Consider the following 21,770-nt stretch of genomic DNA (forward strand, 5'->3'; position numbering starts at 1 on the left):
TCTTAATTCAACATGCTCAATCTAGCTAATAACGTATTGAAAGTCAGATATCAGGGTTTTAGTGAATTGGGCTCAACACAACCCTGATCTCCCTTCCTCTCTTGAATGCACTGATTCATGTTTGGGGACTGTTTTTTTTTTAATTCGTTGCCAATCTTTCCAATTCTTTGTCAAATCACAAACGCCAGAGGTCACCTTGCACACATCAAGGATCACTCTGCGCCAATGCTCTTAGCCAAAAGGCCTAGAGCCACTGCACCGTTCCTGGAAGTACTGCAATACCAGGTTCGTGCCATGGAGGTGGATGGGTCAGGCCCCCCACACACCTCCGTGGAGGTGGATGGGTCAATCCACCCCACCCACCTCCTATTTCCAAAAAGCATAGGAGAACCACCTTCCTGATCCAGGGAGAACCACTTTGGGGTCATGGTTACTCCCCTGTCAGGTCAGTTACGCATGATCTTAGCCAAAAGGCCGAGAAGCGATGTTTGGGGACTGTTCCGACATCCGCGCCCCTCCCCCTTATCCTAGAATCTTATTTCATCATGTAGGGTCAGCTGTGGCTCACTGGGTAGCACACTTGCCTCTCTGTCAGAAGGTTGTGGGTTCAAGTCCCACTCCAGGAACTTAAGCATGTAAATCTAGGCTGACACTCCAATGCAGTACTGAGGTGTCGTCTTTCAGCTGAGACGTTAAATTGAGGCCCTGTCTGCCCCTCTCAGGTGGACTTAAAAGATCCCATGGCACTATTTCGAAGAAGAGCAGGGGAGTTATCCCCAGTGTCCTGGCCAATATTTATCCCTCAATCAACATGACAAAAAACAGATTATTTGGTCATTTTCACATTGCTGTTTGTGGGAGCTGACTGTGTGCAAATTGGCTGCTGCATTTCCCACGTTACATTCATCACAGGTCGGGCATTGAATCTAAAAGCAATTTTTAAAAGAACCATCTAGGGCTAAGTATTCACCACACCCAGCATTCATTCCCAATTAAGGAGGCAAGTCTTGTTGAAAACATGTTTATCAAACCTTTTTTGGCCCAATTCTCTTATCACAACCATGTTTCATGCAGTGACACAAACTGGTGCTTCAAGTTGTATCACAAGGACACATTTATAAGCAAATGAAAAATAATGTTTTCTTGAAGGCAGCCTCTCTTTAAGAAAACATTAATACGATCACTGCATTCAGTGCAGTAAGTGCATTCATCATTTCAATATCAATTGGTCTAAAATCTTAATTGCTAATTAAATCTTAATTGCCAATTTTGGAGCCAGGAATGTCGAGCCCACACCAGAGGCCAATCATCACAGCCCCAGGACATTGCTGCAGGAGTTCCTCGGCCCAAACATCTTCAGCTGCTTCATCAAAGGGTCAGAAGTGGCGATGTTTGCTAATGACTGCACAGTGTTCAGTTCCATTCGCAACTTCTCAGAAAATGGAGCAGTCCATGCCCACATCCAGCAAGACCTGGACAACATTCAGGCTTGGGTTGATAAGTAGCAAGTAATATTCGCGCCACACAAGTGCCAAGCAATGACCATCTCCAACAAGAGAGAGTTTAACCACTGCCCCTTGACATTCAATGGCATTACCATTGCCAAATCCCCCAATATTAACATCCTGGGGATCACCAGTGACTAGAAACTTAACAAGCACAGCCACATAAATACTGTGGCAACAAGAGCAGGTCAGAGGCTGGATTATCTGCAGCGAGTGGCTCACCTCCTGACTCCCCAAAGCCTTTCCATCATCTACAAGGCACAAGTCAGGAATGTGATGGAATACGCTCCACTTGCCTGGATGAGTGCAGCTCCAACAACACACAAGAAGCTCGACACCATCCAGGACATAGCAGCCCACTGGATTGGTACCCCATCCACCACCTTAAACATTCACTCCCTCCACCACCGGCGCACCGTGTCTGCAGTGTGCCCCATCTGTTGGGGCGGAGTTAAACTAATATGGCAGGGGGATGGGAACCAATGCAGGGAGACAGAGGGAAACAAAATGGAGACAAAAGCAAAAGACAGAAAGGAGATGAGAAAAAGTGGAGGGCAGAGAAACCCAAGGCAAAGAACAAAAAGGGCCACTGTATAGCAAAATTCTAAAAGGACAAAGGGTGTTAAAAAAACAAGCCTGAAGGCTTTGTGTCTTAATGCAAGGAGTATCCGTAATAAGGTGGATGAATTAACTGTGCAAATAGATGTTAAAAATATGATGTGATTGGGATTACAGAGACGTGGCTCCAGGAAGATCAGGGCTGTGAACTCAACATCCAGGGGTATTCAACATTCAGGAAGGATAGAATAAAAGGAAAAGGAGGTGGGGTAGCATTGCTGGTTAAAGAAGAGATTAATGCAATAGTTAGGAAGGACATTAGCTTGGATGATGTGGAATCTATATGGGTAGAGCTGCAGAACACCAAAGGGCAAAAAACGTTAGTGGGAGTTGTGTACAGACCTCCAAACAGTAGTAGTGATGTTGGGGAGGGCATCAAACAGGAAATTAGGGGTGCATGCAATTAGGGTGCAGCAGTTATAATGGGTGACTTTAATATGCACATAGATTGGGCTAACCAAACTGGAAGCAATACGGTGGAGGAGGATTTCCTGGAGTGCATAAGGGATGGTTTTCTAGACCAATATGTCGAGGAACCAACAAGGGGGGAGGCCATCTTAGACTGGGTGTTGTGTAATGAGAGAGGATTAATTAGCAATCTCATTGTGCGAGGCCCCTTGGGGAAGAGTGACCATAATATGGTGGAATTCTGCATTAGGATGGAGAATAAAACAGTTAATTCAGAGACCATGGTCCAGAACTTAAAGAAGGATAACTTTGAAGGTATGAGGCGTGAATTGGCTAGGATAGATTGGTGAATGATACTTAAGGGGTTGACTGTGGATGAACAATGGCAGACATTTAGAGACGGCATGGATGAACTACAACAATTGTACATTCCTGTCTGGCGTAAAAATAAAAATGGGAAGGTGGCTCAACCATGGCTATCAAGGGAAATCAGGGATAGTATTAAAGCCAAGGAAGTGGCATACAAATTGGCCAGAAATAGCAGCGAACCCGGGGACTGGGAGAAATTTAGAACTCAGCAGAGGAGGACAAAGGGTTTGATTAGGTCAGGGAAAATGGAGTACGAGAAGAAGCTTGCAGGGAACATTAAGACGGATTGCAAAAGTTTCTATAGATATGTAAAGAGAAAAAGGTTAGTAAAGACAAACGTAGGTCCCCTGCAGTCAGAATCAGGGGAAGTCATAACGGGGAACAAAGAAATGGCGGACCAATTGAACAAGTACTTTGGCTAAGGAGGACACAAACAACCTTCCGGATATAAAAGGGGTCAGAGGGTCTAGTAAGAAGGAGGAACTGAGGGAAATCCTTATTAGTCGGGAAATTGTGTTGGGGACATTGATGGGATTGAAGGCCGATAAATCCCCAGGGCCTGATGGACTGCATCCCAGAGTACTTAAGGAGGTGGCCTTGGAAATAGCGGATGCATTGACAGTCATTTTCCAACATTCCATTGACTCTGGATCAGTTCCTATCGAGTGGAGGGTAGCCAATGTAACCCCACTTTTTAAAAAAGGAGGGAGAGAGAAAACAGGGAATTATAGACCGGTCAGCCTGACATCGGTAGTGGGTAAAATGATGGAATCAATTATTAAGGATGTCATACCAGCTCATTTGGAAAGAGGTGACATGATAGGTCCAAGTCAGCATGGATTTGTGAAAGGGAAATCATGCTTGACAAATCTTCTGGAATTTTTTGAGGATGTTTCCAGTAGAGTGGACAAGGGAGAACCAGTTGATGTGGTATATTTGGACTTTCAGAAAGCTTTCGACAAGGTCCCACACAAGAGATTAATGTGCAAAGTTAAAGCACATGGGATTGGGGGTAGTGTGCTGACATGGATTGAGAACTGGTTGTCAGACAGGAAGCAAAGAGTAGGAGTAAATGGGTACTTTTCAGAATGGCAGGCAGTGACTAGTGGGGTACCGCAAGGTTCTGTGCTGGGGCCCCAGCTGTTTACGCTGTAGGTTAATGATTTAGACGAGGGGATTAAATGTAGTATCTCCAAATTTGCGGATGACACTAAGTTGGGTGGCAGTGTGAGCTGCGAGGAGGATGCTATGAGGCTGCAGAGCGACTTGGATAGGTTAGGTGAGTGGGCAAATGCATGGCAGATGAAGTATAATGTGGATAAATGTGAGGTTATCCACTTTGGTGGTAAAAACAGAGAGACAGACTATTATCTGAATGGTGACAGATTAGGAAAAGGGGAGGTGCAACGAGACCTGGGTGTCATGGTACATCAGTCATTGAAGGTTGGCATGCAGGTACAGCAGGCGGTTAATAAAGCAAATGGCATGTTGGTCTTCATAGCGAGGGGATTTGAGTACAGGGGCAGGGAGGTGTTGCTACAGTTGTACAGGGCCTTGGTGAGGCCCCACCTGGAGTATTGTGTACAGTTTTGGTCTCCTAACTTGATTTATGACATTCTTGCTATTGAGGGAGTGCAGCGAAGGTTCACCAGACTGATTCCCGGGATGGTGGGACTGACCTATCAAGAAAGACTGGATCAACTGGGCTTGTATTCATTGGAGTTCAGAAGAATGAGAGGGGTCCTCATAGATACGTTTAAAATTCTGATGGGGTTAGACAGGTTAGATGCAGGAAGAATGTTCCCAATGTTGGGGAAGTTCAGAACCAGGGGTCACAGTCTAAGGATAAGGGGTAAGCCATTTAGGACCGAGATGAGGAGAAACTTCTTCAGCCAGAGAGTGGTGAACCTGTGGAATTCTCTACCACAGAAAGTTGTTGAGGCCAATTCACTAAATATATTCAAAAAGGAGTTAGATGAAGTCCTTACTACTAGGGGGATCAAGGGGTATGGCGAGAAAGCAGGAATGGGGTACTGAAGTTGCATGTTCAGCCATGAACTCATTGAATGGCGGTGCAGGCTAGAAGGGCCGAATGGCCTACTCCTGCACCTATTTTCTATGTTTCTATAACGTTGCAAAAATTAAGGCACATGTGATTAAAGGCAATGCGTTTGTATGAATAGAGAGATGTTTAGTGGGTAGAAAGCAGAGAGTAGGTGCAGGTTTTGGATTGATGGATTGTGAATAGTGGTGTGCCCCAGGAATTTCTGGGATCGAATTGTTTTCCATTTATACGAATAGCTTGGATGGAGAAGCGGGGAATTTTATCAAAAATTGCTGCTGATCCTAAAATTAGAGTAAACTGAGGCAGATTTCAGGGCATTGCACATGTTAGTAGATTAAGGGAGAGAAATTTTGGGCAAAAGAGAACTGTGAAAGAATGCGCAGCATATCCAAAATTGATGGATTCTTAGCAAATGTAGAGGAACCGAGAGATTGAAAGGCTCAGCTGTGTGTGTAATGTATTCGCTTCATGGGTTCTTTGCCTAAAAATTCATCGCAACACATTGCTATTAAGCACTAGTTTCTTTATTAACAAAAGGTTTAACAATCACACTACACATTATTAGTTCATCCACTAGGCTCACAACTGTATACCTCATTGTGGATGACCTAGACCCAACTGACTGGGGTTTTATTGAGTCTTGTGAACATCATGTGACTGGCTAAGCCACTCACAACTCAACAGCTCTACAAACCTGTGAGCATAGGTTACAGTATGGATCTGTAATAATGGGAGAGGAGATAGAAAAGGACAAGTGGGATTGTGAGTCTTATATATTGTGGCATTGGATATGAAAGCAAGGAAGTGATGTTGAATTTTTGCAAAACATTGATTCGGCCACTGTTGAACTACTGCCTGCAGTTCTGGGCACCACATTGCAGGAAGAAATAAAAACAGAAAATGCTGGAAGCACTCAGCAGCTTAGGCAGCTTCTGAGGAGAGACAAACAGAGTTAACGTTTCAGGTCGATAGGACAGATATTGGATCCGCGGAGGGTGGTACAGAGAAAAATGTACTCTAATACCAAGAAGTAATTGTATAATTATGAAGAAATGCTTGAAAAAATGGCTTTTTACTGGAACAGAGAAGATTATGGGAGTGTTTCAATCGTGAGAAATTGATTCCATTAGTTGGTGAGTGAGGAGGTATGGTTGCAGAATTATCATAAGAAGAATGAAGGAAGTTGAAAGTGCCCATGGAAAGAAAGAAAGACGTGCATTTTCACAATGTCTTTCACGACTACCGGACATCCCAAAGCGCTTAACAGGCAATTTATTGTTTGAAGTGTAGTCACTACTGTTGTAATGTCGGAAACTTTCCCATAAACAGCAATGTGATAATGAGCAGATAATCTGTTTTTGTGATGTTGGTTGAGGGATAACGATTGGCCAGGATACCAAGGGTAACTCCCCTGCTCTTCTTCAAAATACTGCCATGGGATCATTTACTTCCACCTGAGAGAGCAGGCAGGGCCTCGGTTTATCGTCTCAGCTGAAAGACAGCACCTCCGACAGTGCTGCGCTCCCTTAGCACTGCACTGCAGTGTCAGCCCAGATTTATGTGCTCAAGTCCCTGGAGTGGGATTTGAACCCACAACCTTCTGACTCTGAGGTGAGGATGCTATCAGCTGAGCCACTGGCTGGTGGAGACAATGGGGGTGGGGTGGGGGGGGGGAATTTTAACCTATCCCACCCGGCGGAATACTGATGAGATCGGATTGATCATCCATTTTACACCCTGCCCAATTTTACTGTCCGTTGACATCAGTGGAAAGTAAAATCAGTCCAGGGGCTAAAACGGATGGCCAATCTGATCCTGTCACTTTCCCACCCAGGCAGGTTCGGTTAAAATTACCCCCAATATTATACATCAAGTGATAAGTATTTGAAAAGGGAGAATAGAAAAGGAAAGGTCAAAGAAATGGGAACACAGCAGGCAGCTCCAGTAGTTACTGTTATCACCGACACAGCCATGGAAAACCATTCTTTGGGCCCAAGTTTCGGCTCGAGTTGTTCCTATTTTTTTGGAGCAACTAGTTTAGTATGGAGTAGCTTAGAAATCGCAATTCTCGTCATTTAGTTTGCTCCAGTTCTAATTCGTGAGAATAGTTTCGTTTTAGTAGGTTTTTTTTCAAAAGTGGGTGTTACCGGCCACTTACGTCTGTTTTGCAAATTTAGGCAGCGAAAACTTATTCCAAACTAACTTAGAACGGAGTAAGTGTCGATTTTTGTACGCTCAGAAAAACCTTGCCTACACTTTATAAATTAGGCGCAGGTAGCGAGAGATAGAGGGGGGAAGGAAGTTTGAGGGAAGTTAGGGGATTTTACAAGCATTAAGCACTTCACTTTTACCAATAAAGAGTCATCATCAACAATAAATGATAAATAAATCAATAAATTAACCAATAAATCAATCAATCAAAAAAAATTTTAAAATCAATCAATAAGTAAAAAATTTAAAGTTTCTACTCACCTACTGCAGCACCGGGAGCCCTCCAACAGCCTGCTGAAGAGCTGGTCGGGCGGGCCCCGCCGCTGAAGAGCTGCTGGTCGGGCGTGCCCTGCCACCGAGGAGGTGTTCGGGCGGGGCCCGCCACCGAAGAGCTGTTGGTTGGGCGGGCCCCGCCGCCGAGGAGGTAAGGGCAGGCAGGCCACTCGGCCCGGGATAGGGGGGCGATGTCCCTTTGGTCAGGGATAGGGTCGCCCGGAGACAGGACGCGCTGGGAGGGTCAGGAACTGCCCTGCACGCGTGCAGCTGTCAGCACTCTTTTTGGCACACGGCTATAGCTTCGCCCCCAGCTGCTTGTGCTGCGCTGCGTTGACTGTGAAACACACCTGCTGGACTCGGAGAATCGCAAGGTAAGTTTTAGGTGCTTTTTTTATTCTAAAAAATAGGAAGGCCTCTCGGAGTGTGCCGTTCTGGGAGGACATCCGAAACTTGGGCCCAAAGTGCTGTGTACGTTTTTATAAGTGCACATCGGGTCTGTCTGCATCTGAAAGAGGTCTGTACCTGGAAAAGAAATACCAATTTAGGGTTTTAGTAGAACCCGTCATCAGAAGCGACATAGTAAACAAGTCTGATCAAAAGGAAGAGGGCTGAACACAAGTGAGAGTTCAGTTTTTGAATAAAGAAAGGAAGAAATACGCTGCATTTGCATCGTGCCTTTCATGTCCTCAGGACATCCCAAAGTGCTTCACTGCCAATAAATGACTTTTTGAAGTCTAGTCACTGTTGGGTTATAGATAAGCAAAACAGCCAATTTGTGCACAGCAAGGTCACATAAATAGCAATAACATAAATGACCAGTTAACCTTGTTAAATGGTATTGGTTGAGAGATAAATGTTAGCCAGGAGACTGTGAGGACTCCCCTCTCTCCTTTGGCTAGTGTTGTGAGATCTTTTATGTCCAGGTCGACAGGACCTCAGTTTAATGTCTCATCCGAAAGACAACATCTCTGACAATACAGGACTTGCTCAGTACTGAGCTGAATATATACTTAAGTTTCTGGAGTGGGCTTGAACCGATGGGCTTCTGACTTAGAAGCAGGGGTGCTACCACTGAGCCCAGCTAATTAAAGTCACAAAGAAATGCCGAATGAGTTTCATAGACTATTAATGAATATAAAACTTTTGGGAAGAGATCTAAGTGCTACATCCCTCACAAAAGCCATCTCAAAGCACATATTTGAAAAGCATTGAAACTATAACAACAACAACTTGTATTTATATAGCACCTTTAATGTAGTGAAACGTCCCATGGTGCTTCACAGGAGTATTATGAGATATAAAATTTGACACGAGCCGCATAAGTAGAAATTACCGCAGGTGATCAAACGCTTGGGTAGAAAATGCATGTTTTAAGGAGTGCCTTGAAGGAGGAAAGAGGTAGAGAGGCAGAGAGGTTTAGGGAGGGAGTTCCAGAGCTTGGGGCCTACGCAACAGAAGACACGGCCACCAATGGTTCAGTGATTATAATCAAGCATTCTCAAGAGGGCAGAATTAGAGGAGCGCAGACATCTCAGGGGGTGTAGGGGGGTGCGGGTTGTGGGGCTGGAGAAGATTACAGAGATAGGGAGGGGCGAGGCCATGGAGGGATTTAAAAATAAGGATGAGAATTTTGAAATCGATACGTTGCTTAACCGGAAGCCAATGTAGGTCGGCGAGCACAGGGATGATGAAGGGGTGAGTCAAGCATGGTTCCAAAATGGAATGGTGAGCAGTGGATTGTGAATGACATCTACTTGGAGAAGCTTGCAGGAGAATGGAAGAATCATACTAAGGATTGGAGTTGTTGAAGCCAAGTGATTGAATGACAGTCTAAAGGAAGGTGCAATTCTCGGCCGGATTTTAACTCCGAGCAAGATTTGGGTGGGTAACCGTGTGAGTTAGAAATTCACCCACTGCTCTCGGAATGAGATCCGATGTATTGTAACTAATAATTACCCTTCAGTTGTACATAGCCTTTGGTCAGGCCCCATCTGGAGTATTGCATTCAGTTCTGGGCATCGCACTTCAGGAAGGATATATTGGCCTTGGAGGAGGTATAGTAAAGATTCACCAGAATAATACTAGGGATTATAGGGTTAAATTATGCGACAGGTTGCGTAAACTTGGCTTGTATTCCTTTGAATTTAGATGATTGAGGGTGATCTGTTCGATGTGTTTCAAATGGTAAAAGGATTCAATAGAGAGAAACTTTTATCCTCTGCGGGGGAATCCAGAACAAGGGGACACAATTTTAAAATTGGAGCTAGGCGACTTACAACAACAACAACTTGTATTTATATAGCACCTTTAATGTAGTGAAACATCCCAAGGCGCTTCACAGGAGTATTGGGATTAAAAATTTGACACCGAGCTGCATAAGTAGAAATTAGGGCAGGTGACCAAAAGCTTGGTCAAAGAGGTAGGTTTTAACGAGCGTCTTGAAGAGTATAGAGAGGTGGAGAGGTTTAGGCAGGGAGTTCCAGAGCTTGGGGCCTAGGCAACAGAAGGTACGGCCACCAATGAGCGATTGTAAACAGGGATGCTCAAGAGGGCAGAATTTGAGGAGCACAGGCATCTCTGGGGGTGGGTTATGGGGCTGGAGGAGATTACAGAGATAGGGAGGGGCGAGGCCATGGAGGAATTTTGAAAATAAGGATGAGAATTTTGAAATCGAAGCGTTGCTTAACCGGGAGCCAATGTAGGTTAGCGAGCACAGGGGTGATGGGCGAGTGGGACTTGGTGCGAGTTAGGACACGGGCAGCTGAGTTTTGGATCACCTCTAGTTTACGTAGGAGTGAAATCAAGAAGTGCTGTTTCACACAAAGGTAATGGAAATCTGCAACACCCTTCTCCAAAAGGCTGTGCGTGCTCGGTCAATTGAACTTTTGCAGACTGAAATTGATTTGTATTCGGTAAGGGTATGGATCAATGGCAGGTAAATGAAGTTGAGGTACGGATCAGCCATGAATGGCCCCAGTCCTGTTCTATGTCCCATCCATTCATGATTTTCAACAAATTTTATCAAATCACCCTTTAGTCTCCTCTGTTCTTACTAATATAAACAAAAATTTGAAAATTTGGGTCTGTGTTTGTATTTTGTCTCACACCAGACAGCGTCCTGGTGAATCTGCACTGTCACCTTTGTATTGCCTCAACATTTCTGCTATATCGTGGAGCACAAAATGCCACACAGTACTCCAGCTGGGGTCTTGAAAGTTTTATATAGATCTACCATTGACTTTTAGATTCACTTGCCATAAAACCTAATATGTATGGTCCTGTGAATCTGAACCCTCAAATCCCTCTGTGCTTCCTATTCATCCAGTTTCCACCCATTCAAAGTATCGTTGTTCTATAAGGCTGCGATTCCCTTAGAGTTATTTACTCTGCCTCTTATTTCAGTATCATCTGCAAATTTGGACACCACTCCCTCCAGCCCGATGTCCAAATCATCGGTGTGCTTTATGAACCAAAGCAGTCCCTGGATCGAAACTTGTGGGCACCTCTAACGTATTGCACTCTGAGAAATTGCCCTTAGCTCCTGTTCTCGGTCTCCTCCCTTCTAACCAGGTTTTAAATCAGTTTGCCATCCTCCTACCAATTCCACACCCCTTAATCTTCTCCAATAGTTTCCTGTGCGGTACCGTGTCAAAGGCTTTATGAAAATTCAAGTACAAGGCTTTCGCAAATATGATGTAAATCTTTTTTTCTCCTGGCTTCTGTTCAGAGATTGTGACAACCAAATGATTCCTCTTGTACGTTTTTTTCTGGACGGTTTCTGCATCAAGTATCGTACAATGTTACCTTCCTAGCTCCTAATTAATATGCTATGGCAAATGTACTGTAAGCTTTCCTTTACAAAATATATCCAGTTTACCCAAGTAGACGGACATCTCAAGTTCGAGAAATTTCCACCGATTCGTTTTGTGACATTAATGGCAAAGCACATTTGATCTGATGGTTGTGCAGTATTCATGGAGTAGAAAACGAAAAAAATAGACACACAATACAGGAATCTGTTAAATGGTAGGAGGTTGTAGAGATTGAGAGTGAGCAATTTATTCAATCCCCTTGCGCAATATAGCATAATGGAAATAGACTACGAAGTGTTAACATTTTGTGTTGGATCCAACTTGCTGAAGTGGAATAATGTCTCCGCCTTTCTGGTTAGACAGGACCGAGACTTGGTCAGAAGAAAGATTAGTTATACAAGCTATTAACTGGGCAAGAATATCCACCATAATTCTGTATGAAGCTGATAAAGAGCTCTTTGGATTTAGCAGCTGCTGGGTCTTAAGTTCCTGTCTCCACAACAGATGGTGTTTTGAGTAATAAATTGAACAAAGATGATCTGCGACCAGACTTGATGGAGGGTGAACTCAGTTGCAAGTGATGCTGAAGTGGTAGAGATAGGGTTGTTGAAGAGGTTTACCACAGGTTGCTGTCGGGCTTGGGGTTGCTAACCCGTCATGATTGCTCTGAACACTCCTTACAACCTACTGCTGTGACCAAGCTTTTGGTCACCTGCCCTAATATATCCTCATGTGGCTTGGTGTCAAATTTTGTCTGATAAAACTCATGTGACGTGCTTTGGGAGGTTTTACTGCATTAAAGGCACAATATAAATATAAGTTGTTGTCAACAACAACTACTTACATAGTGCCTTTAACTAAAACGTCCCAAAGCGCTTCAAAGGAACGTTTTAGACAAAATTTGACACCATGACACAGAGGTGTCAGGGCAGGTGACCAAAAGCTTGATCAAAGTGGTAGGTATTAGGGAGCACATTAAAAGAGGAGAGGCTGAGATATTTAGGGAATGAATTCCAGAGCTTATGGCCTTAGCAGCTGAAGGCACGGCCTCCAATGGTGGAGCAATTAAAAGCGGGGATGCTCAAGAGGCCCGAATTGGAGGAGCGCAGACATCTCGAAGGGTTGTAGGGCTGAAGGGGATTACAGAGATAGGGAGGGGTGAGGCCATGAAAACGAGGATGTGAATTTTAAAATCTCCAGGACACTGCCACGAGTGACCCAGGAAGAAAGAAAAGAGAGACTTGCATTTCTATAGCGCCTTTCACGACCACTGGACGTCTGAAAGCACTTTACAGCCAATGAAGTACAATGAAGTACTGTAGAATGAAGGGGAACAATCATAGGGGCATCAACCAAAAAATAGTGTGATTGTCTGAGAGATCGTGGTGGAGGTGCGGCAAATGAGGGTACAGGGCCCAGAAGAGCCCAGGGGCAGCACGGGCCAGCCCACACTGCGATATGTGTGCGTACAAGATCTGTGCAACAGAGCAGGTCTCCAGTCGTCCTGGTTAACCCTTGCCACTGGACCAAGACCTAGCTCTGTCAAGCCCGTGTGGGGGCTGATGTGCAACGGTCACCACACGTTAAAAAAATCCACACACAGGCATCTTCCACCCCCTCAATTGGAGTTCAGGACTGGAACATCGGGTCCTTCATTGAAACATCTGTGAACTCATGTGGAAGCAAGTCATCCTCGTTCAAGGGACCGCCTATGATGATGATGATGATTTTCTTTCAACACTTATATGTTACAAAAATGTTCTTTGACTGACAGTTAAGAATCACCCAATTCGGTAATTAAGAGCCTGTTTGCTTTCCAATTGGTGGATGAAGGCAGTGCGCTGCGAAGATGGATGTGTTGGGCGATCAATGGCGGGAGTGTGGCGGGATGGGGCGGTTGGAGGCAGGCAGTCGTGTGATAAAACCTCGAAATACCAGAGTTGGCAAGCTAAGTCGGGCTTTATGTTGTCACTGACGTGAGTGAAAAGGTTGATGCAAGTGTCAACTGGGGAAATGTGGATGGCAATGATACAGGTGCAGCACTTGTTCCTTTACATTTAGTTGTGTCATTGTTTCATTTTGGTTTCAGTATATCACTTGGAGCCATCAGTAGCTAGCAAGATATCAGTGACTCAACTGGTTTGATGCAGATATGTTTCAGGGCAGTGGACTGAAAGTGGAGTTTTGTTAGCAGAGGCTAGAACTGTTGGCATGATCTGTTTTTTAAACCTTAATAAAGTTACTCTGTTCTTTTTTTATTCTTGAACAGCAAAGAGCCCGAATACAAATTTAAAATAATAACCTTGCTACAACCAGAGAGAATTCTGTCCATAACCTTAAGGCCTGATCGATTAGATGGCAGGGTGGCTTTGAAAACTTCATTTTAGGAAGGTTCCAAGCCATGTTCGGTTCCGTCGCTTTGCACGCAATTCTGCTTGAATGCATATCTGGTGGTTTCGGTACATGACCCTACCACCTCCAGCCCATGTCTAACACCCTTTCTCCCCATCTTCAATATTTGTATAACTAATAAACAAAAACTGTTCAAAGAAAATACATTTAAAACAAACGGATTTGTAGCTCTGAGATTTTTCTCCCGGGTTGCTGGAATCATTGGGCCGGAATTTCCGCGAGGGAGCGCTGGTTATCTCAGCGTAACCCGCCTGAAATTGGCCAAACTGGCGCAAAAGATCGCGGCGTTTTAACCGCAAATTACGCCCACCGCAAATCGAGTGTCTGCAACCTTTTGCACTAGTTTTTTAAAAAAACATTGCGTTAGAAGCCGGCGCCGTCCACAAAACTGGCTATGCCCCCAGATCAAATTAATCACCATGGCGCGTTTCCGCTAATTGCATTCTTTTGCGGGCCTTTGAGGAGATTCCAAAAATTAAGCTTTTTTTTTAGGGGCAAGCACGTTTTAAAAACTACTGTACACCAATCTAACTAGCAAATGGTTCTGTATAGTTATTTTAGTCATTTTGCAGTTATTTAAAATCCGGTTACTCACAAATGGTGGACTAGACACTGATTAAAAATACTTATTTTTTTTCTGCTAAACCTATTTTCAGCTGTTAATCAAACTGCACCAAGTTACCACTCTTACATCTATCAAGGAATATTATTTAAAGTAAAGAAGGAAAGACACATTTATATAGCGCCTTTCATGACCACCATACATCTCAAAGCGCTTTACAGCCAGTGAAGTACTTTTGGGGCGTAGTCACTGTTGTAATGTGGGAAATGCAGCAGCCAACTTGCGCACAGCAAGCTCCCACAAACAGCAATGTGATAATGACCAGACAATCTGTTTTTGTGATGTTGATTGAGGGATAAATATTGGCCAGGACACCGGGGATAACTCCCCTGCTTCGGAATAGTGCCATAGGATCGTTTACGTCCACCTGAGAGAGCAGACGGGGCCTCGGTTTAACGTCTCATTCGACAGAGGGCACCCCTGACAGTGCGGAACTCCCTCAGTACTACACTGGAGTGCCAGCTCAGATTTCTGTGCTCAAGTCCCTGGAGTGGGACTTGAACCCACAACCTTCTGACTCAGAAGCAAGTGTGCTATCCACTGAGTCACAGCTGACATAAAAGATTTTTTTTTAAATTACATTTCAAATTGCTGCCCGATTGCATTGATTCATAGCAGAGTTTACGTTCGACGAGATGCAAATGAGTTTCAACGAAAACTTGAGGGGGAAAAAAACATATCTCAATACTAGCACAAATTCAGCCTCAATTTGCGTCCCGGATCGCTGACCTCGACCGGAAAAGCGGAGGCTCTAACCCAGTGTCTTCAATTCCTGGTGACTCCAGTGCAATCCTGGAGGGTTGGCAACCCTAAACTTCAGTGATCCCTGTTTGTCGCAAGGCTGCTAAAAAAAATTCAATTTTGAGATTTTCCCAGGCATCATTAATGTCTGGGAGAAAGCGATGCTTGCTACAATAATTGACTGCTGGCAAAGCCCACAGGAATGTTTTCATGGTTTGAATATCTGTGTGCCTGGGATAAGAAATTTCCTTGCACAAAAGCTGAAATTGTGATCGCTTAAGACTGCAACTAATACCCTAGAGCCTGGTCATGGTTATCTTGATCTGAGACAAATCCAATTTCTGTCGGGGAAGATCAAGTATTTGCACGTGATGCTAGAGTATGGAGTCCTCATTAGCTTCTCTCTGGATTTAAAAAAAAAGACTTGCATTTATATAGCGCCTGTCATGACCACTGGATGTCAATGGAGTGCAGCCATTGTTGTAATATAGGAAACGCAGCAGCCAATTTGCGCACAGCAAGCTCCCACAAACAGCAATGTGATAATGAGCAGATAATCTGTTTTAGATGTTGATTGAGAGGTAAATATTGGCCAGGACACCGGGGATAACTCCCCATAGTGCCATGGGTTCTTTTACATGCGAGAGTAGACGGGGCCTCGGTTTAGCGTCTCATCCGAAAGACGGCACCTCCAACAGTGCAGCGCTTCCTCAGTACTGCGCTGGAGTGTCAGCCTAGATTTTTGTGCTCAAGTCTCTGGAGTGGGAGAGAAATGCAGCCTAGAATTTGTCACGCAGCCTAAAAGTGGCTTTTACCGTGACTGTACAATAACATTTATCATCTCTGGCACGCCCATGTGAAAGGAAAGGTAATAGATACCTGGGGTTGGGAATGGAATTAGTGGTTCTACAGATGGATGTTTATGTGAGATGATCCAATACCCAATGGGGCATAATGTTTTCTATACATTGGGATGGAGCAACGTAATATCGAGCACAGCAAGTCACGGTTCAGTAGTGAAGATGGATAACTGTTCTGGACTGTACTCAATTAATGTTTGTATTGAAACTGAGTGTAAAAAGGAATAACTTCAATAAGGTATTGTAATGTATTTGCTTCATGGGTTCTTTGCTCAAGAATTCATAGCAACACATTGCCATTAAGAACTAGTTGGTTTATTAGCAAAAGGTTTAACAATCACAGTACACATTACCAGTTCATCCACCAGGCTCACAACCACCTGCCTCATCGTGGATCCCCCCAACCCAACTGGCTGGGATTTTATTGAGTCTTGTGAACATCACATGACTGGCTAAGCCACTCACAACTCAACAGCTCTACAACTATTTTAAAGTTGAAACAATAATAAGGTTTCCCCTTATTAAAGGGGCATTAAAACTGACACATTAAACAAATTAAACTTTGGACGTAAAACAAATCAAATTAAAATTTGGTTGCCGGGGGTAATGATGCACTCCAGTCCCTCCGGCGCCCACCTGTCGCGGAAGGCCACGAGCGTACCGATGGACACCGCGTGCTCCATCTCCATAACCACGGAAAAGAGGCAGGCAGTCGGGCTGAACGACCCCCTCGACCGCTTCAACAGCTCTCCCAACCTGTGAGCATACTCACCAATGCAACATTACAGGTGTAAAATGCTGGCCTGTGCTTTCTGCCTAACCCTCCCTGCCCCACCATGCAATGGTGGATTCAGCATGGGTAATGCCAGAAATCAACTCGGGGATGTGCTGTGCTGTGTTGTATTGTGTCCACAACTTTTTCCATGGGTTGGTCCCATTCCGTCAGGCCACACCCATATTAATGGGGCGGAAATAGTCAGTTTCATGCAAATGAGGAAAACACGGCTTCTGCTGTGCTTCCTGCCATTTGCACTTTTGAAATGCTTGACACTGTTAGGTTCTTGCCATCCAGAATTCAGATGCTTGTTTTGGGAGCGTCGGGTCAAAAAGAGAATAGTGGCTTGTGCAAGTTGCCCTTGGAGGCAGCTGTGCACAGACCACATTAGTTTAACTCAAAATGATAAAGGTGTCATTTTTCAAAAATCAAGCAGCTTGCCAGACACCTTTCCCCCTCGCCCCCAGGACCAGAAGTATTTTTGGGGACAATGGGAATCGTCAGGCATCTGGAAGTTTTGCCCTGCCAGAGATGCGCTCCAAACTAGTGGGGGAGATGGGAAACCTAGGCTGGTATGTTCAGCAGCTCAACCCTTTGGTTACCAGCTCAATCTCTCAGGCTCTTGGCTACTGTATCTGGAGCTAAACCAATTGTCAAATATTGATTATTAATCGAGTGGGTTTGAAAGAAAGAATTTGCATTTATACAGTGCCTCAAGATATCCCTAATGAATTGCTTTTTGAGTATAGTCACTGTTGGAGAATCATAGAATGGTTACAGCACGGAAGAAGGCCATTCGGCCCCTCAAGCCCATGCTGTTGTAAATGAGGAAATTGTGGCAGTCAATTTGAGCGCAGCAGGATCCCACAATCTTGCGTTGTCGGCTGACAATTTAATGCTTACTGAAGTTATTCCTTTTTCACTCAGTCTTGCGCCAAATGAACCCTGAGGTAGCAATGAAAGAGATGGCCAGGCAATCTGTGTTCGTGGAGCTTGAGCGATAAACTTTGGCCAGGACACTGAAGGAACTTGCCTGCTCTTCTTTGAATAGAGTCCTTTCTTTTACAACCACCTGAACAGTCAGACTGTGCCTCGGATTTCAATCACACTCAGAAGACTAAATAGCCATTGCTTGTTCCAACCTTTTTTCATGCTGTTTGCTCAGTGCCAACCAATAGCACTCTCGAAAATGAGTCGGAAGGTTGTGGGTTCAAGAGGCATAAAAATCGAGGCTGACACTCCAGCGCAGTGCTGAGGGAGTGCTGCACTGTTAAACCGAGACCCTGTCTGCCCTCTCAGGTGGACGTAAAAGATCCCGTGACATTATTACAAAGAAGAGCAGGGGAGTTATCCCCAGTGTCCTGGCCAATATTTATCCCTCAATCAACATAACAAAAACCGATTATCTGGTCATTATCTCATTGCTGTTTGTGGGAGCTTGCTGTGCAAAAAATTGTCTGCTGCGATTCCCATATTACAACAGTGACTACACTTCAAAATGTACTTTATTGGCTGTAAAGTGCTTTGGGATGTTCGGTGGTCGAGAAAGGCGCTGTATGAATGCAAGGATAATTTAATTGAGTGCAGATGGCATCATGAACTACAAGAATGAAGCTTCAGAGATGGTTAATAGGCCTCCACTGCAACCTGACATTGAATCAAGATCTATCTTTCGTTCCTTCCTTTCCTTTCCTTTCCTTCCTGACGTTGACACTTAATGAAATACAATAACATCTATAAATGTTCATACCATATAATTACAATTATATTTGGTGGAGCAGGGAGTTTTTACACAGAATTTTCCTCAGGAGATGTATTTGCTATGGTAGAATCCATGACAGGGCGGGTTTACATGTTGTGGAAGGAGCACGATGTTTCCAAAGGCTTTTCCTTGTTTGTTTTTTTTATATTCTACATCCTCAGTCCAGTGTTTCATCGTCAGTTCATATACCCCTCCTGTGCACTGTCCTGAGGCGAGCGGCAAATGTTTAGCCTGGATATGTTCCCACCTTTGACCTTTCGATCCTTTCTCCTGAATTTAACATTGTCCGTGCATTGTGACTATTTTTGGTAAACGCAGAAAGCCTCGACAATAATTTATTTATGCAGGCAAGTTAGACACACTGCAAGTAATTGAATTGAGGCCGAGAGCATGCGGAAACCAAGCGCAGGCAGCGGAAGGAGCGTGCGGCAAACCAGTCCCACCCCCCCCCCCTTTCCCTCAATGACTATCTGTCCCACATATGACAGGGACTGTGGTTCTCATATTGGACTGTTCAGCCATCTAGGACTAATTTTAAGAGTGGAAGTAAGTCTTCCTCGATTCCGAGGGACTGCCTATGATGATGAACTGAGTTGAGACCTTGAAAACGCCTTTCAGTTAAATGGACCCTTCACAACTTGCAAGAGGGAAGAGATTTGCACTGCATGTATTTGGGGTTGGAACCAATCCTCGGTCCCTAATGTGACAGGACAGTTTCAACCTAGCTTCCCTTTAATTTTCTATGCCTTGATTTGCCTCCTAGCCCTTTTCAATTAAATTTGGAGCAGTTTCTGTATTGTATAGCGTGCCTAATTATTTTTTAAAAGCACATTAAGTTTGCTTGAATTGCATTATACTGTGCGGAGTCAAAAATTGCTTTCCCAGATAATCTCTGTAACGTAGCATTGTGCTTAATTTTTATCAAAACTCAATACATTTGTCCCAAATTTGCCTATTAAGAGAGTTTACCAAACTAATTTTTTCATTAATTTTAAATGAAGACAAATGTAATTTTAATAAGCCACACTGCTGCAGAGCTCTCGCTTATTGCCTCGAATTGAGCATATGTTTGCATAAGCACTCTTTCAGTTTACTTTTCTATTACTGGCCTTGCACATGTAAGCCTCAAACTGCAGGTCACCATGCACATCCATAATTAATTCCGTGATGATCCATTATCTTTATGGCACAATGGACTTCTGGTATCAGATCAATGAAATTAGAAATGGATCTGCATGTATATTTTACAGCAATAGGAGATTGACTGAGCCCATGTCTGTCTTGTAACTCTACTGTGGCTCAGTGGGTAGCACCCTCGCCTCTGAGTCAGAAGGTTGCGAGTTCAAGTCGGACTGACACTCCAGTGCAATGCTGGGGGAGCGCTGCACTGTTGGAGGTGCCATCTTTCGGATGAGATGTTAAACCGAGACCCCATCTGCCCTTTCAGGTGGACGTAAAGGATCCCATGGCACTATTTTGAAGACGAGCAGGGGAGTTATCCCCGGTGTCCTGGCCAATATTTATCACTCAATCGGCATAACAAAAACAAATTATCCGATCATTGTCAAATTGGTGTTTGTGGGAGCTTGCTGTGCGCAATATGGCTGCCGCATTTCCTACATTACAACAGTGACGACACTCCAAAAAGTATTTAATTGGCTGTAAAGCGCTTTGAGAGGTCTGGTGGTTGTGAAAGGCGCTATATAAATGCAAGTCTTTTTTTAAGAACTATACAATGGTTGCCTCACTATTAGGGATCATTAAAATCAGTCTTTATCTATTCTCACTGATGAACACTCGGATTTTGTTTTGGGTAGTTGATCGGCAAAAAACGATGAGTCAAGTTGTGCACAGCAAGCTCTCACAAACATCAGCGAGATAATGGCCTGATCGTCTGTTTTAGGTGTTGTTTAATGGATAAATATTGGGCCCAGGACACCAGGACAGCTCCCCTGGTCTTCTTCGAAAAAGTGCCGTGGGTTCTTGTAAGTCCACCTGAGAGCGCAGTTCAACATCTCATCCGAAAAATGGCGCCTCCGACAGTGCAGCGCTCCCTCAGCACTGCTGCCAAGTGTCAACCTGGATTATGTTCTCCTCACCCTGTGATTTTTCCCCTTATTTAAAAAGAAAGAAAGACTTGCATTTATATAGCGCCTTTCCTGATCACCGGACGTCTCAAAGCGCTTTACAGCCAATGAAGTACTTTTTGGAGTGTAGTCACTGTTGTAATGTGGGAAACGCAGCAGCCAACTTGCGCCCAGCAAGCTCCCACTGGCAGAAATGTGATAATGACCTGATAATCTATTTTTGTTGTGTTGATTGAGGGATAAATATTGGCCAGGACACCGAGGATAACTCCCCTGCTCTTCTTCGAAATAGTGCCATGGGATCTTTTACATCCACTTGAGAGAGCAAACGGGGCCTCGGTTTAACGTCTCATCCGAAAGATGGCACCTCCAACAGTGCAGCACTCCCTCAGCACGACACTGGAGTTCAGCCTAGATTTATGTGCTCAAGTCCCTGGAGTAGGACTTGAATCCACAAACCTTCTGACTCAGAGGCGAGTGTGCTACCCACTGAGCCATAGCTAACATTGTTAAAATAAATGGGTAAAAGAAGTCACAGGCATCGGTGCACAGAAGTCCTAACCAGACTATTAACTGTGTAACTAATTGTGGTTTGCTACGTAGCTTGGCTGCACATTTTATTTTCCCCTTACAAACTGATTTTTTACTGATTATTTCCAAATTTCCCAGAGTTTTTTGAGGTCAATATTTTCCATTGATTTTCATCTGTGGTTTTTACACGTAAAAATTAAATCTGAAAAGTCCTTTAGAAACACAGGTTTTTAAATTGTCAATAAAAGCAGGCTTTGATGATCCCGACTAACGATATGCAAAGCAGCGATGGGTCTCAGTAATCCATTAGAATAGAACAACACTTGGAGGCCAATCGGCCCATCGAATTTGCGCTGAGTCTTTCGAAGAGCAATCCTTTGAGTCCCACTCCCCCGCTCTTGCCCCATGCCCCTGGAAATTCTTTCTCCTTCAAGTATTTATCCAATTCCCTTTTGAACATAAGATCATAAGAAATAGGATTCAGCCATGATCTTATTAATCTTGTAGAGCAGGCTCGAGGGGCCAAATGTTCTTATGTTCTTATATTCTATATCATTTAACTTGGAACAATTTTTCAAATTTACCTTTTCCATTCTGTTTAGTTCTGTGCGACTGTTAATCTTAGACCTATCTTAAAGCAGCAAACCGTGCCCTCATTTGCACAAGGGAGCTCATGCAGAGCTTAGGAAGCACTTAAAATACAAAGTAAAACTGTG

General features: G+C 44.1%; 1 pseudogene; it reads right to left on the bottom strand.

The window, feature by feature from the left end:
* Positions 1–248: 248 nt before the first annotated feature.
* On the bottom strand, positions 249–486 carry LOC139260526 (U2 spliceosomal RNA; annotated as a pseudogene).
* Positions 487–21,770: the final 21,284 nt, after the last annotated feature.

This window comes from Pristiophorus japonicus, chromosome 3 (assembly GCF_044704955.1).
Source record: "Pristiophorus japonicus isolate sPriJap1 chromosome 3, sPriJap1.hap1, whole genome shotgun sequence".
NCBI classification, from domain to species: Eukaryota; Metazoa; Chordata; class Chondrichthyes; family Pristiophoridae; genus Pristiophorus; species Pristiophorus japonicus.